The 14307-nt window shown below is 41.4% G+C and overlaps 1 protein-coding gene across 1 annotated transcript in view; it reads left to right on the top strand.

Moving 5' to 3' along the window:
- The first annotated feature begins 201 nt into the window (after positions 1–201).
- Positions 202–14307, top strand: part of DPYSL3 (dihydropyrimidinase like 3) — a 165898-nt gene continuing 151792 nt past the window's right edge. Inside the window, exon 1 of the mRNA XM_058440000.1 lies at positions 202–217. The gene's annotated coding sequence lies outside the window, so the exon portion shown is untranslated. The remainder of the gene's footprint in view (positions 218–14307) is intronic.

Below are 14307 nucleotides of genomic sequence, written 5' to 3'. Positions count from 1 at the left end.
CTTTATTGGAGAGGTAGAGGTCAGGTCGCGCGGGGGAGAGAGAGAAGAGAAGAGAGAGAGAGAGCTGCTGGTGTGCTGGGTTTTATAACCCTTGGGCCTACGTGGGGCAGGCCCAAGGGAAGGCGGGAGATGCTTCTTTCTGATTGGCCCTCCTTTGGCGGGTTCAGACAGTGCCCGGTCAAGGAGGGGAGAAGAACCTGGAACCGGCGCCATTAAGGTACCCCTGTTACCTAACACACAAGACTCCTGGAAAGGAGCCTTTTTGTTGAGCAGGGAAATGCATATGAACACATGAATTACAGAAGCCAAGAATTTAGAAAGGGAAGCAATGTGGAGGGATCCAGAGGGGAATACTATATCTAGGAGGGAAAAGAAGTTGAAACCAGCAAGATGGGGAGGCAATGGAAAGGAGGATTGGGAGAGAGAGAGAGACAGTGTGTGTCTGGCGCCTAGACAGAAAAAAAATATATAGAAAAAGAACAGAAATAAGGAAAGTAGATTTCTCGAAGTTTGGACATATATTTGAGATGTTCATGTATTTGTAAAAGAAACGAATCAGTCTTCAGGCTGCCGTAGGGTGGGCAAAGACAGCTAGGGGATCCTGTCCATTAGGGTTATAGTTCTTTTTTTATTTAATGCTTTGAAAAGGCAAAATAGATAAACTTAACCGTCTAAATTCAGTACCTTGGACTTCTTTAGCAAATAAGCTATTTAGTGAGCTTTCTTTCCTGTTCTGATGGCAGATTTTATTCTTCCACTGGAGTGACAGGGGAGAATAGGGGATATGAGTTAGAATTATTCTTTCCTCAACTGGTTTTTCTATCATGACTGGATTTCAGTTCAGTTATACTTTAATAAACCCATATTTTGAGCTTAGCATTTTCAGATGTTTATGATTTCTTTTTCTATATATAAGAGAACTAAGATTAAGAGGTTTAGAAACTTACCCAAGTTCCATGGCCACAATGTGAAGACACGTTTTGATTCCCGGATTGGAGTTCTTTCCACCACAGCTGTCATTTGTGTATTTCTCAAAGTGTGGGCCGCAGATCAACAGCATCCACATCCTCAGAGAGCACAGTAGGAATACAGCATCCTAAGTCCTACCCTAGACCTCCTGAATCAGAATCTGCATTTTAAGTAGGCCCCGAGGTGGCCCATAAGCACGTTTTGGTTTGAGAAGCTGGCATTCCACCATACTGCCTTCTCCAGCTAGAGGGCATTCCTCTCTAGCCACAGCTTTGCTCTGGCTATGAAATAGCTGAGAAAAGCTCTGTGTGAACTTGGAAAAAATCTATGCCATTAAGACACTATAGAGGACAAAAAGCAAGCCAGAGAACAGTGGGTACAGAATAATTCTATTTTAAAATATATATTTTTTGAGATGGGATCTCACTCTGTCACCCAGGCTGGAGTGCAGTGGCACAATCATGGCTCACTGCAGCCGCAACCTTCAAGGCTCAATCAGTCCTGCTACTCAGCCTCCCGGGTAACTAGGACCACAGATGTGCACCACCACACCCGGCTAATTTTTGTATTTTTTTAGAGACCAGGTTTTGCCATGTTGCCCAGGTTAGTCTCAAATTCCTAGACTCAAGCGATCCACCTGCCTCGGCTTCCCAAAGTGTTACAATAAATTATATATATAATAGGTATATATATATCCATGCAGAAAATAGAGACTAGAAAGATTTAGGAGAAAATGTTCTCTCTGGTGATGTGATGATAGGCAATCTTGTCTCCTTATTTTTTTTTTTATTGTTCTAGTTTTCTTTTAGAAGCACCTGTTACTTTTTGAAAAGTTAGGTTTTCTACAATAATCTTTACTAAATCCTGGTTTGCTAAGGGATGAGAAAAGTAATGCACGAGAAATCTGGGAGTTGGCATGAGTGATCCCAATAGAATGCCACTACTGAGGTTTTCTTAGATATTAATGGGCACATAGGGCTCACAGTGTTTATCAGCCTCCTGCAACTACTCTACTCACTTCCAGGGAGGGGCTCATTCTTCTGGCCCCCAGGGGGCAGTCCTACATAAGTTTACAAAAGCCTACTCTTTTTCCCCCACGGTGTGAATAATCAGGCATCATATTGGCCACAACTCAGCTACACCAAGGTCTGAGAGATTCTGGGAACTTTAACAACAACAGCAAAATACTACAGAAACCGACAGATAATATTTTATAAACAGAGGCAAAATCCCCAAATAAACAGAAAAGAAACAGAACACAAACCACCCACACTGCTCAGCCATAGCACCAAAAGATTTCCAACTACAAGAACATTCTTGTGTTTGGGGAGGGAGGGCAAAGGTGGGAAGGATACACACAACAAAGACACTAGACAAGGTTCAGATTGCTGAGGTCGCTTCTATTAATACCTCCTACTACCTGTTAAACCTTGGGCAAGTCACTTAACTGTTCTGCTCCTCTATTTCATCCATTGTCAGTTTCTCAATCTGCAGCCTTGAAGATTTTCTGAGTGCTTTAAAAACTGTCAAGTGTGCAAAGATAAGCTTCTTTGTTGTGCTGGTTGTTCAAAATTTTCCTTCTAGATCGATTCTAAACCCTTCTCTGAGTTAGTCTGTGCCTTGAGATGCTGATGTTTTTGGATTGTGACAGGCTCTCTGACCCACTGGCATCTGCTGGGAAGTAACAATAAGAGATTAGACAACAGGAGAAGACAGAGGTAGACACTTCCTTGCCAGATATCTATGTTATCTTAAAGAAGCCCCAGGAGAATAGCACTACCAACTTATTATGTAATGCTGACAGCTAAAAGGCATGCTTGAGATTTTACAGTTGTTTTATGCTAATTATTAAATGTCAGGTTTTCTTATTCACCTTGTTGCCAAACACTGAATAAACCTCAGAATGTTAGAATAGGGTGCAATTTGAGGTATTAGTTTAGTAGTTTCCAAACTATGAGTGAAGTCATCTGGTATCCAAAGAACAGTAGAACAGAACACCAAGTGTGTGTGCTTGCCTGCGGCATTGCCTGCAGGTGGAATAAATCACGTGTCACATACAGAAACTCCCTGTTATTTTCCAAGTATATGTAAATGGATTTATGACAAAATGCAAGGTCTTATAAAGGCATGACAGAATTCATGGGGGCTTGTAACTCATTGCATAATTTTTCAATAAGCAGTAGTTAAAAGGGCCATTTTTTAATATACAAATTTTGGAAACAACTAGGATCACTTCTAATGAAATCAAACTTTTTATGGTTTTTGTTCATCATTTCAGGTAAATTATTTTCCCTTCCTTTGATTCATTCAACAAAAACTAAGTGAGATCCTCATATATGTTTAGCATTGAGCTAAACATTTGTACTTCTTCCAAAAGTGAAAAAAAAATCAATTCATGGACCTTATTTTCTAATAACAAAGGAGTTCATCAGACAAATTATTACACAAATATTTGCTTAAATTAAATTTGTGGCAAATGCTATGAATCGAAGTTATAGGCTGAGAATGTAGATATACCAGGGGACATAGCCCATTCTAAAGTGTTAGTGAAATACTCCCTAAGAAAGAGATACAATATTTAAGTTGAGACTTAATAATACCACTGAAGGAAGCCACTTTGCCATAATTTGCTCTTCACTAAGCCAGTGGACACCACCCAGGACTTCAGCAAGTGTCTCCTGCAGCTGGTGTTATGCAAACTGCTCAGTAACTTCCCAATGTCTTGCTCTTGAACTTAAGCAAGAAAGAACTCTAAAATGAGCATCTTAAAATTATCAATATAGTCCTTTCAACTCTTGTTAAAACTGGGCATTTCGCTTCTTGCCATGCATGTATTTTTCAAGATGCTCATCTTAAGGCCCTTCATGGACTGGGCGTGGTGGCTCACGCCTGTAATTCAAGCACTTTGGGAGGCTGAGGGGAGCTGAGATTGGAAATTCGAGACCAGTCTGGCCAACATGGAGAAACTCTGTCTCTCCTAAAAACACAAAAGCCGGGCATGGTGGCACTCGCCTGTAATCCCAGCTACTTGGGAGGCTGAGGCAGGAGAATTGCTTGAGCCTGGGAGGCGGAGGTTGCAGTGAGCCAAGATTGCCAAGATCACACCTTTGCACTCCAGTCTGGGCAAAAAAAAAAAAAGGGCTCTTCATGCTAGACTGTAACACAGAATGGTGAAGTAGAGGTTTCATTATGATGAGTAGTATTTTTCCTTACTATTGGAAAATTAACCCAGAGTGGATGAAGTGTGAATATATTTGCTTAGTTTATCTTTAAAAATACTCTGGACTATATTTGAATAAATTTATTAGTCTTTGATTCTTAGAATGTTTTTTCAGATTTTAAGTGTGTATATATATACTATATATAGTGTTGTGTTTATATATACGTGTGTGTATATATATACATATATAGTGTTGTGTATATATACACAAGTGTATATATATGTATATGTGTGTGTGTGTGTATATATATATATAGTGTTGATTCAGAATCCAATTTTAGCATGTGCTATGGATAAGGTGATTTTATGAGGTCAGATTGGGAGAAGGAAGCTCTTATTTTCTAAAATTATGGTTGTCAAGGCTACGAAGTTGAATTAAACTTACTTTGCAAAATCCTTGAAATCTAATGTTTGGGGAAAAGAAAACTTTATGCATATCAAATAAAGTAAATCAATATCAGCAAGGACCTTGGCAATACCCTAATGAGCCCTAAGTGAATGTAATCATGGAAACAGTAGAGAAGTGGCGAAATAAGACTCAGCCACTGCAAAATCCCCTGGCAATTGTTGAGAGATGGCTATACGTAAAGCAAAGCCCACACTGGAAAACTGAGGGAGGGCTGCTTAATTCCTAAAGAGAATGGTTCTCTACTACCTGCCATGCTGGGAATAATTTTAGAGAGCTATTTGGCCGAAGATATTAAGGACTAATGGTGGTTAAATTGTTTTTTTTTTTTTCCTTTTTGTTTTTTGTTTTGAGATGGAGTCTTGCTCTGCCACCCAGGCTGGAGTGCAGCAGCACAGTCTCGGCTCACTACAACCTCTGCTTCCAGAGTTCAAAAGATTCTCTTGCCTCAGCCCCCGAGTAGCTGGGATTAGGGGCATGCATCACCACGCCCGGCTAATTTTTGTATTATTGGTAGAGACGGCGTTTCACCATGTTGGCCAGGTTGGTCTCGAATTCCTGATCTCAGGTGATCCGCCTGCCTCGGCTTCCCAAAGTGCTGGGATTATAGGTGTGAGCCACCGTGCCCGGTCTTTTTGTGTTTGTTTTTGTTTTTTTGTTTTTTGCTTTTTTTTGTTTTTGCTTTTGAGATAGAGTCTCTCACTGTTGCCCAAGCGGGAGGCGCGATCTTGGCTCACTGCAACCTCCGCCTCCCGGTTCAAGCGGTTCTCCTGCCTCAGCCTCCCGAGTAGCTGGGATTACAGGCATGCACCTCCAAGCCTAGCTAACTTTTGTATTATTAGCAGAGACCAGGTTTTTCACCATGTTGGCCGAGATGGTCTCAAACTCCTGACCTCAGGTGATCCGCCCGCCTCAGCCTCCCAAAGTGTTAGGATTACAGGCGTGAGCCACCGTGCCCAGTGGTTTACTTCTTATCTCACTCTTAGCCCCAAAGAACACACTATGCAGGCTCGGCTATTTCAGAATGTCAGTGGCTTTTCTTCTTGTTCCTCAAATCACACCACTCCTAATACCATAATAATCTGTCAATCTCCATGCCAGACAGTGAAACCTCAACTTCCTCATCTATAAGATTAGGATAATACTAACTTTCACCAATTGCCAGAGGTTTTCAGCGAGGCAATGCATGTAACAGATTTAACCGCAATTACTTGTATGTAGCAAAGATTTTTAAATACTAGCCATCATTATTAGCACTCTTCTGTGGTAGTTAAGGAAGCGGCCATGTACTCATCACTATATTCTTAGCACCTACTACAGTGTCCAGCGCATAGAAGAGGTTCAACATTTTTGGAAAGAGTAAGGATATTATTAAAAATCGAGGATTCCCAGGGTTTAGAATCCAGAATAATAAAAGATCTCTTTTTGTTTTTCATTCATCACATCAAAAAATCCAGTTAGACTCCACAATCTTACTCTGACACTGAGAAAAGTGAAAAATTCAATGGTTTTATCCTAAACAACAAACACAAATAATATGTTTCTCATTAGGGAAAAAAATACCTTGACCACCAGTTTCCAAACACTGACTTCCTGAAAGAAAGTGGAAAAATCCAAATCTAAATAAAAATCTACAGCTTCTCCAAGACCCATGCTCCGGGCCATATCAACTAATACTCCGGGAGGGATTAGTTTCCGTCCACCAATGCAACTAGCTTCCCTTTGCAAAGCCCCTTTTATAGGCAGAATTCCTTTTCCATTTCCTTGGGGTTTTATTTCACTTTGCGGGCTGTTTGCAATATTCTGGTTTGAGGGAGTAAAAGGGAAAGAGGAGGAAAATGCAGGGTGAGTTCCTCCAAATGTCAGGCTGGGTAGTGCCAGGACAGCTGGGCCTGAAATCCTGTACCTAAGGAGGGGACTTGTGTGGCCGAGAAGAATGTGAGCTCAGCCTCATCTGGTTTCTTTTAATGCTCGAAGCAAAGAGCCTGAGTTATTGCATTCTTTCTCGATGTCTTACATAAAATCAGATTATTAAGTGCAGAGACAGTCGACTGTTCTCTGTCCTCCTGGCTAGCTTTTAGCATCCCCATAGCAACATCGATAAACAGAGAAATAAATGAACTTCTGAAGAACAAGTCTGTTGGCTTTGCTGTCTAAATTATTCTCACTGTCTCTGCTTAAAGACACACACACACTGTTATTGTTCGCCTTCCTAAATCTATGTGCTTTTTTAGCCCAGTGATGACAAGTTTGAGCTTTTACATTTAGATTTTGATCCATTTTGAATTTGGTTTCCGTCACCCCTTTGTTTAAAAAAATCTTCAACTACTCACTGTCATCTACAGAATTAAGTCTGTTTCCTTTGCACAGTATTCAAAATTCACTTGATCGCTTTCTTTTCTTTCTTTGTTTTCTTTTTGAGGCAGAGTCTTGCTCTGTCTCCCAGACTGGAGTGCAGTGGCGCGATCTTGGCTCCATGCACCCTCCACCTCCTGGGTTCAAGCAATTCTCTTGCTTCAGCCTCCCGAGAAGCTGGGACTGCAGTCACCTGCCACCACGCCCAGCTAATTTTTGTATTTTTAGTAGAGATGAGGTTTTACCATATTGGCCAGGCTGGTCTCGAACTCCTGACCTTAAGTGATCTGCCCGCCTTGGCCTCCCAAAGTGCTGGGATTACAGGCATGAGCCACCACGCCTGGCCTCACTTGATCTCTTTCAAAGCCAGTTCTCCGCCATTGTCAATGACGCCTTAAGCTTCATTCAAGGAGAAAAAGGCTCATTTTCCTTATAAGACACTTTCTCATCTGACATTAACACCCCTGCCCACGCTCCCAGCTATGTTATTAAAAAAGGGTGTCGGACCGGGCATGCAGTGGCTCATGCCTGTAATCCCAGCACTTTGGGAGGCCGAGGTGAGTGGATCATTTGAGGTCAGGAGTTCGGGACCAGCCTGGCCAACATGGTGAAACCTCATCTCTACTAAAAATACAAAAATTAGCCAGGTGTGGTGGTGGGCACCTGTAATCCCAGCTACTCGGGAGGCTGAGGCATGAGAATCGCTTCAGTCCAAGAGACGGAGTTCACAGAGAGCCGATATTGTGCCACTGCCCTCCAGCCTGGGTGACAGAGTGAGACTCTGGCGCAAAAAAAAAAAAAAAAAAAAAAAAAAGAAAAAGGAAAAGGATGTTAACGTCAGATGAGAAAGAGTCTTATAAGGAAAGCAATAACTAAAGCAAACTTCAAGTCCATCTGCAACATGGAATCCCAATCTGGCCCCTACTGCTGCCAGCCTGGATCAAGCCATCCCCAGGGCCAATCTAGATTACATCTTCAAGAGTCTCCGAACTGGGCTTGGTGCTTACACTCTTGTCCTGCATGGTCTGTTTATTGACACAGCAGTCAGAATGATCTTTTAAAAACATAAATCGTATTAGGTCTCTCCCCTGTTTAAAACTCTTCAGTGACTTTCCTGGCACATACAAAAATCTTATAATGCCTATCGGGTCCTAAGTGGCCTGGCCTGTGTTCATTTATCTTACCTCATGTTGTGTCTCTTCTCTCACCTCTGGCTGTTAACCTCCAGAATCACTGGCCTTATTTCCATTCCTTAAACGTGTACAGCCCTTTCCTGCTTCTGGCCTTTGCATTTTCTCTTACCCTTCCTGGAACAGTTTCCTCTGATTTTATGGGGTTGATGCCTTCTCATTGCCATTCAGGCCTCAGCTCAAATATTTTCTCTAAATGTTTTAGAGAATTTATTGACCACTCCATCTGTAGTTCCCTTACCCCATCCCACCTCAGTATGCTATCAAATTGTTCTATTATGTTTCCTTGTTATCTTGCTTATTTATTTGATAACTTTATTGTCTGAGTGTCTCCATTACAGTATAAGGAGTGCAGTAACCATTTCTGATTGGCTCACCACACAAAGTCTTGGCACACAAAAGGAAATCAATCAAAATATTTTCTGATTGGGAGGCCGAGGCGGGCAGATCACGAGGTCAGGAGATCGAGACCATCCTGGCTAACATGGTGAAACCCCGTTTCTACTAAAAATACAAAAAATTAGCCGGGCATGGTGGTGTACACCTGTAGTCCCAGCTACTCAGGAGGCTGAGGCAGGAGAATGGCATGAACCCGGGAGGTGGAGCTTGCAGTGAGCTGAGATGGCGCCACTGCACTCCAGCCTGGGTGACAGAGTGAGACTCTGTCTCAAAAAAAGTATATATATATACAAACGAATCAATAAATAAATCCCATTTTTCAAGACCCAGTCTGTATATGACCTCTCTGGTGAAGCCTTTATCACCCATTACTAGAAAGTGCCTCTCCGTGCAAATCTCCTGCACAGCATTGATCATTTCTTTTAGAGGACTGATGTGCACAGCTGCCATACCTTCTCTATTAAACTATAACTTCTTAAGCAATGTCTGGTCCATTTTATAAGCTACCACCTATATCTTTATATATCAGAGGTGCTCAACTAACAAATATCACTGTTTTGCTTCTTACCCCTACAATAGCTCACATGAACAGGCCTGGCCCTACAGCTGTCCCTCTACTTAATGTTGAAGCAAAGGAAGTTTATTTCTTGGTTACTAATTATAGCATATCTTTTCAGTGGTTCACATCACAGTCCTTGGCTGCCATCTCATGTGTAAGCTATTGAGAACAGTTCTTTGTGAGATGAAGCATTGTTGCCGGGTGTATTAGTCTATTCTTGCGTTGCTATAAAGAACTACCTGAGACTGGATAATTTACAGAGAAAAGAGGTTTAATTGGCTCATGGTTGTGCAGGCTGCATAGGAAGCATGGCTTGGGAGGCCTCAGGAAATTTACAATCATGGCGGTAGGCGAAGGGGAAGCAGGTTTGTCTTACATGACCAGAGCAGGAGGAAGAGGGCGAAGGGAGAGGTGCTACACGCTTTTAAACAACCAGATCTCACGAGAACTCACTCAGTATCTTGGGAACAGCAAGGGGAGATCTGCACCCATGATCCAATCACCTCCCACCAGGCCCCTCTTCCAATATTGAAGATTGCAATTCAATGTGCGATTTGGGCGGGGACACAAATCCAAACCACATCAACAGGGTCTCCAGGTGGGTACCAGAAATAAGAGCCTTCTTTGGAGTAACAGCAGACCACTCCACACCCCCACACCCCTCCCACCACACACACATACCCTTCAGAGGTGCCAGAGAGCTAACACTCTACAAGGGTAATGGTCAACCAATGGAGACAGAAACTGGATATAAGTGCCTCATTTTTCTGGTCTTTAGCTGGGCCAATTTGAGACACATTCTAGAGAGTCCTCAAATATTCTGGCAGAACTAAACCCTGTCACCTGTGGCGGTGACTTCACAATGGACCTTCCTGAAATTTTATCCTTTTGCATGGTATTCTGTTTCTCATTCTTTTCTCATCCTATTTTTGAGATCACCTCCCAAATAAACTATCTGTAAATAAGTTGTCTCAGGCTCTGCTTCAATGGAACTCAAAATAAGACATCAAATTTTTCTTTAAAAATCTCCTTTGCTTTCAACAAATAATGTTGGTAAAACTGGATATCCACATTCAAAAGATTGAAATTGGACCGTTACCTTACACCACATAAAATAATGAACTCAAAATGGACCACATCCTAAATGTATGGGCTCAAACTATAAAATTTCTAGAAGAAAACACATGGGTAAAACTTCATAACATTGGATTTGGCAATGCTTTCCCGGATATGACACCAAAAGCACAGCAACAAAAGGAAAAGCAGACAAATTATACTACATCAAAATATAAAATATCAGGGATGGGGTACAGTGGGTCATACCTGTAATCACAGCATTTTGGGAGGCCGAGGTGAGAGGATCACCTGAGGTCAGGAGTTCCAGACCTGCCTGGCCAAAATGGAGAAACCCCATCTCAATCAAAATACAAAAATTAGTCAGGCATAATGGCATGCACCTGTAATCCCAGCTACTCAGGAGGCTGAGGCAGGAGGATTACTTGAACCCAGGAGGCCGAGGTTGCGGTTAGCTGAGATTGTGCCATTGCACTCTAGCCTGGGTGCCAGAGCAGGGCACCATCTCAAAAAAAAGAAAAATTTATAATGTCAAAGGACAGTACAAAAAGAGTAAAAATGTAACCCATGCAATGAGAGAAAATATTCAAAAATCATATATTTAATAAGGGATTAATAGTCAGAATATATAGAGAACTCTTACAACTCAACAGTAAAAAAATAAACAAACAAATTAAAAATGGGCAAAAAACTTGAATGGACATTTCTCCAAAGATGCTGTATAAATGGCCAATTAGCAGATGAAAGATGCAACATTACTAATCATTAGGGAAACATGAATCAATACCACAATGTGATATCACTTCACATTCATTAGGATGGCTATTTAAAAAAAAACAACAACAACAGAAAATAACAAGTGTCAGCAAAGATGTAGAGAAATTGGAACCATGGAAAACAATACAGTGGTTCCTCAAAATATTAAAGATAGAATTGCCATATAGTCCAGCAATTCCACTTCTGGGTGTATACTGCAAATAACTGAAAGTAGGATTTCAAATAATATTTGTTCATAGCAGCATTATCTTCTTTAGCAAAAAACAAGTGTCTATTGACAGATGAATAGATTTGTAAAATGTGGTATATACATACAATCAAATATTATTCAGTCTTTAAAAGAAAGAAAATTCTGATATATGCTACATGGATGAACCTTAAGAACATTTTGCTAAGGGAAATAAGCCAGTCGCAAAAAGACAAATACTATATGATTTTAGTTATATGAGATATTTGAGTAGTCAAACCCATAGAGACAGAACATTTACAGCAATGTGCGTGCAACTATTGACAATGAGGTAGTCAGTTAAAATTAGTTAATGCAGAGAGAGAGAGAAGAAAAGGAAAAAGGGAAGGGAAGGGAAAGGAAGGAAAAAGGGAAAGGAAGGGAAGGGAAGGAAAAAAGGAAGGGCAAGGAAGGGAGAGGAAGGGAAGGGAAGGGAAGGGAAGGGAAGGAAAAAGGGTAGCTCATGCCTGTAATCCCAGCACTTTGGAAGGCTGAGGCAGACGGAGCATCTGAGGTCAGGAGTTCGAGACCAGCCTGGCCAACATGGCAAAACCCCGTCTCTACTAAAAATACAAAAATTACCTGGGCACAGTGGCACACACCTGTAATCCCACCTACTAAGGAGGCTGAGACAAGAGAACCACTTGAACCAAAGAGGCGAAGGTTGCAGTAAGCCAAGATTGTGCCACTGCATTCCAGCCAGGACAACAGAGCAAGACACCATTAAAAAAAAAAAAAAAAAAAAAAGAACTTCTTCAGCTTCAAATCTGTAGAAACAAAGTAGATTAGTGGTTGCCTAAGTATGCAGGGGCTGGAGGAAAATAGGAAGTGATTTCTAATGAGTATAACATTTCTTTGGGGGTAATGAAAACATTCTGAAATTGATTGTGGTGATGGGGTTCTGGGCATACTGCCACTCAGATATGACACCTTGGCATTTGAGAAAGTAGCAGAAGCAGGAAAGTCACTCTCTCACTTTCTCCTGCCCTTCTTCCCTGAAGCAAGTCATAAGACCCTCATTCCAGAGGTGTCCCTTCTATACGTAGAGGAAAGGAACATCCTTATCACAGAAAGACATGAACACAGAAGAATTTGAACAAACATGCCCACTAAGTTCCCTCCAGCTTATTACCATTAGATCACACCCTCTTTGTCTAATTATATTTCTCCACAACTGTCCACTCATCAAACCTAAGCATAAACACACATGTTCCCTTTTTCTTTGGATTATCATTTCCAAAGCTTCTCATATCACATAAAGCTCACATTAAATAAATTTGCGTGCCTTTTTCTTGTCGATCTGCCTTTTTCTTACAGGCGCCTCAGCCATGAACCTAGCAGTGGGTGAGGAAAACTAATTTTTCCTCCTGTACAGTGGTGATGTTGCATTTTTCCTCCCATGTAGTGGTGATGTTGCACAACTCCGAATATACTAAAAACCAATGAATTCTATGCTTTAAATGGGTGACATATGGTTTTTGAATTGTATCTCAAAAAATTATTATATTAGAAGAAAAAGGAACCTCTTTTCCTTTGCCTTTTGACAGTCCCTCTACTTAGGCATGTAATCAATGATCTTGGCTATCCATAACATTCTTTCTCATTATGTCCAAAAATTCAAATTGCTTTCTTCTTCCCCAACAAAATTAACTATCCTCTGTCCTATTTCTTTCTCATTCTGCCGTCTTAAAACTAGTATGGTATGCATCTATTTTTTTTTTTTTTTTTTTTTGAGACGGAGTCTTGCTCTGTCACCCAGGCTGGAGTGCAGTGGCGCAATCTCAGCTCACTGCAAGCTCCGCCTCCCGGGTTCACGCCATTCTCCTGCCTCAGCCTCTCCGAGTAGCTGGGACTACAGGCACCCGCCACCACGCCTGGCTAATTTTTTGTATTTTTTAGTAGAGACGGGGTTTCACCGTGGTCTCGATCTCCTGACCTCGTGATCCGCCCGCCTCGTCCTCCCAAAGTGCTGGGATTACAAGCGTGCCACTGGGCCTGGCCTGCATCTATATTTTTTAAAGGCCTAATGAATATCTCTATGAATACACATATTAGGAAAAAAAATCTCTGCTACTTAAATAATGTGTGAAGTCCAGAAAACCTGGCAGACCAATACAGAGGATATATTTAGATAACTGTCACAGCAGACACACCAAATACTGCCCATCGGCTCTTCTCTTTAGCTGCCAACGAGAATAGGAACCCTCAGTCACAGAGCTAAGTTGTACTTTCCAGAAAGGAAAACTGGAAAAAATGGAGCAGTTTCCCAGCAGCCTGAGTCATTGGACTCAGCCAACTTGATAGTAGTAGTGTTCCGGACTGATTTTGGTGTCCCAGAAGATAACATCCTGGGACTCATTGTGAGAGCTCAAGATTAGAAAGGGCAGCCTTATTCTAGCTCTTTTTAACTGTGCAATCCTGGGTAAGTCACATTATCATTTCTGACCCTTCAGTTTTTAGGATTGAAATCTAATTCTTCCAAACCCACTACCTCTTCCAAAATCCTACCCTTACCATAAATACTTTATTTGTTTATTTAGAGACAGAGTTTTGCCCCTGTTGCCCAGGCTGGAGTGCAATGGCACAATCTTGGCTCACCGCAACCTTCGCCTCCTGGGTTCAAGCGATTCTCCTGCCTCAGCTTCCTGAGTAGCTGGGATGACAGGCATGCACCACCACACCCAGCTAATTTTGTATTTTTAGTAGAGATGGGGTTTCTCCATGTTGGTCAGGCTGGTCTCGACTCCTGACCTCAGGTGATCCGCCTGCCTCGGCCTCCCAAAGTGTTGGTAGTACAGGCGTGAGCCACCATACCTGGTCCATAAATACTTATTGTACTAAAAGGTAAGAGACTTGGGTTTGATTATCATCTCAGTAATTTTCAGCTTAGACAAGTTAGGTAGTCTCAGAGACTCAGTTTCCATACCCTTAAAATGACAACAAATGACCTTGACAAAGACTAGAATTTGTGGGCTCTTGCTTCATTACATTTTCTTGAATATTTCAAAAGTTTATAAAATTCTAATAGAGTTTATTATTCTGTGAGGTAAAGTGAAAAATTTAAAAGAATTAAAATATCTTTTCAGAAAGGATTGGTTAAGTTAATGGCATGTTCACACAACAGAATCCTAA

This window comes from Hylobates moloch, unplaced genomic scaffold (assembly GCF_009828535.3).
Source record: "Hylobates moloch isolate HMO894 unplaced genomic scaffold, HMol_V3 SCAFFOLD_6, whole genome shotgun sequence".
Lineage (NCBI taxonomy): Eukaryota > Metazoa > Chordata > Mammalia > Primates > Hylobatidae > Hylobates > Hylobates moloch.
The sequence above is the reverse complement of the archived record's forward strand: the minus strand, read 5'-3'. Positions and strand labels throughout refer to the sequence as shown.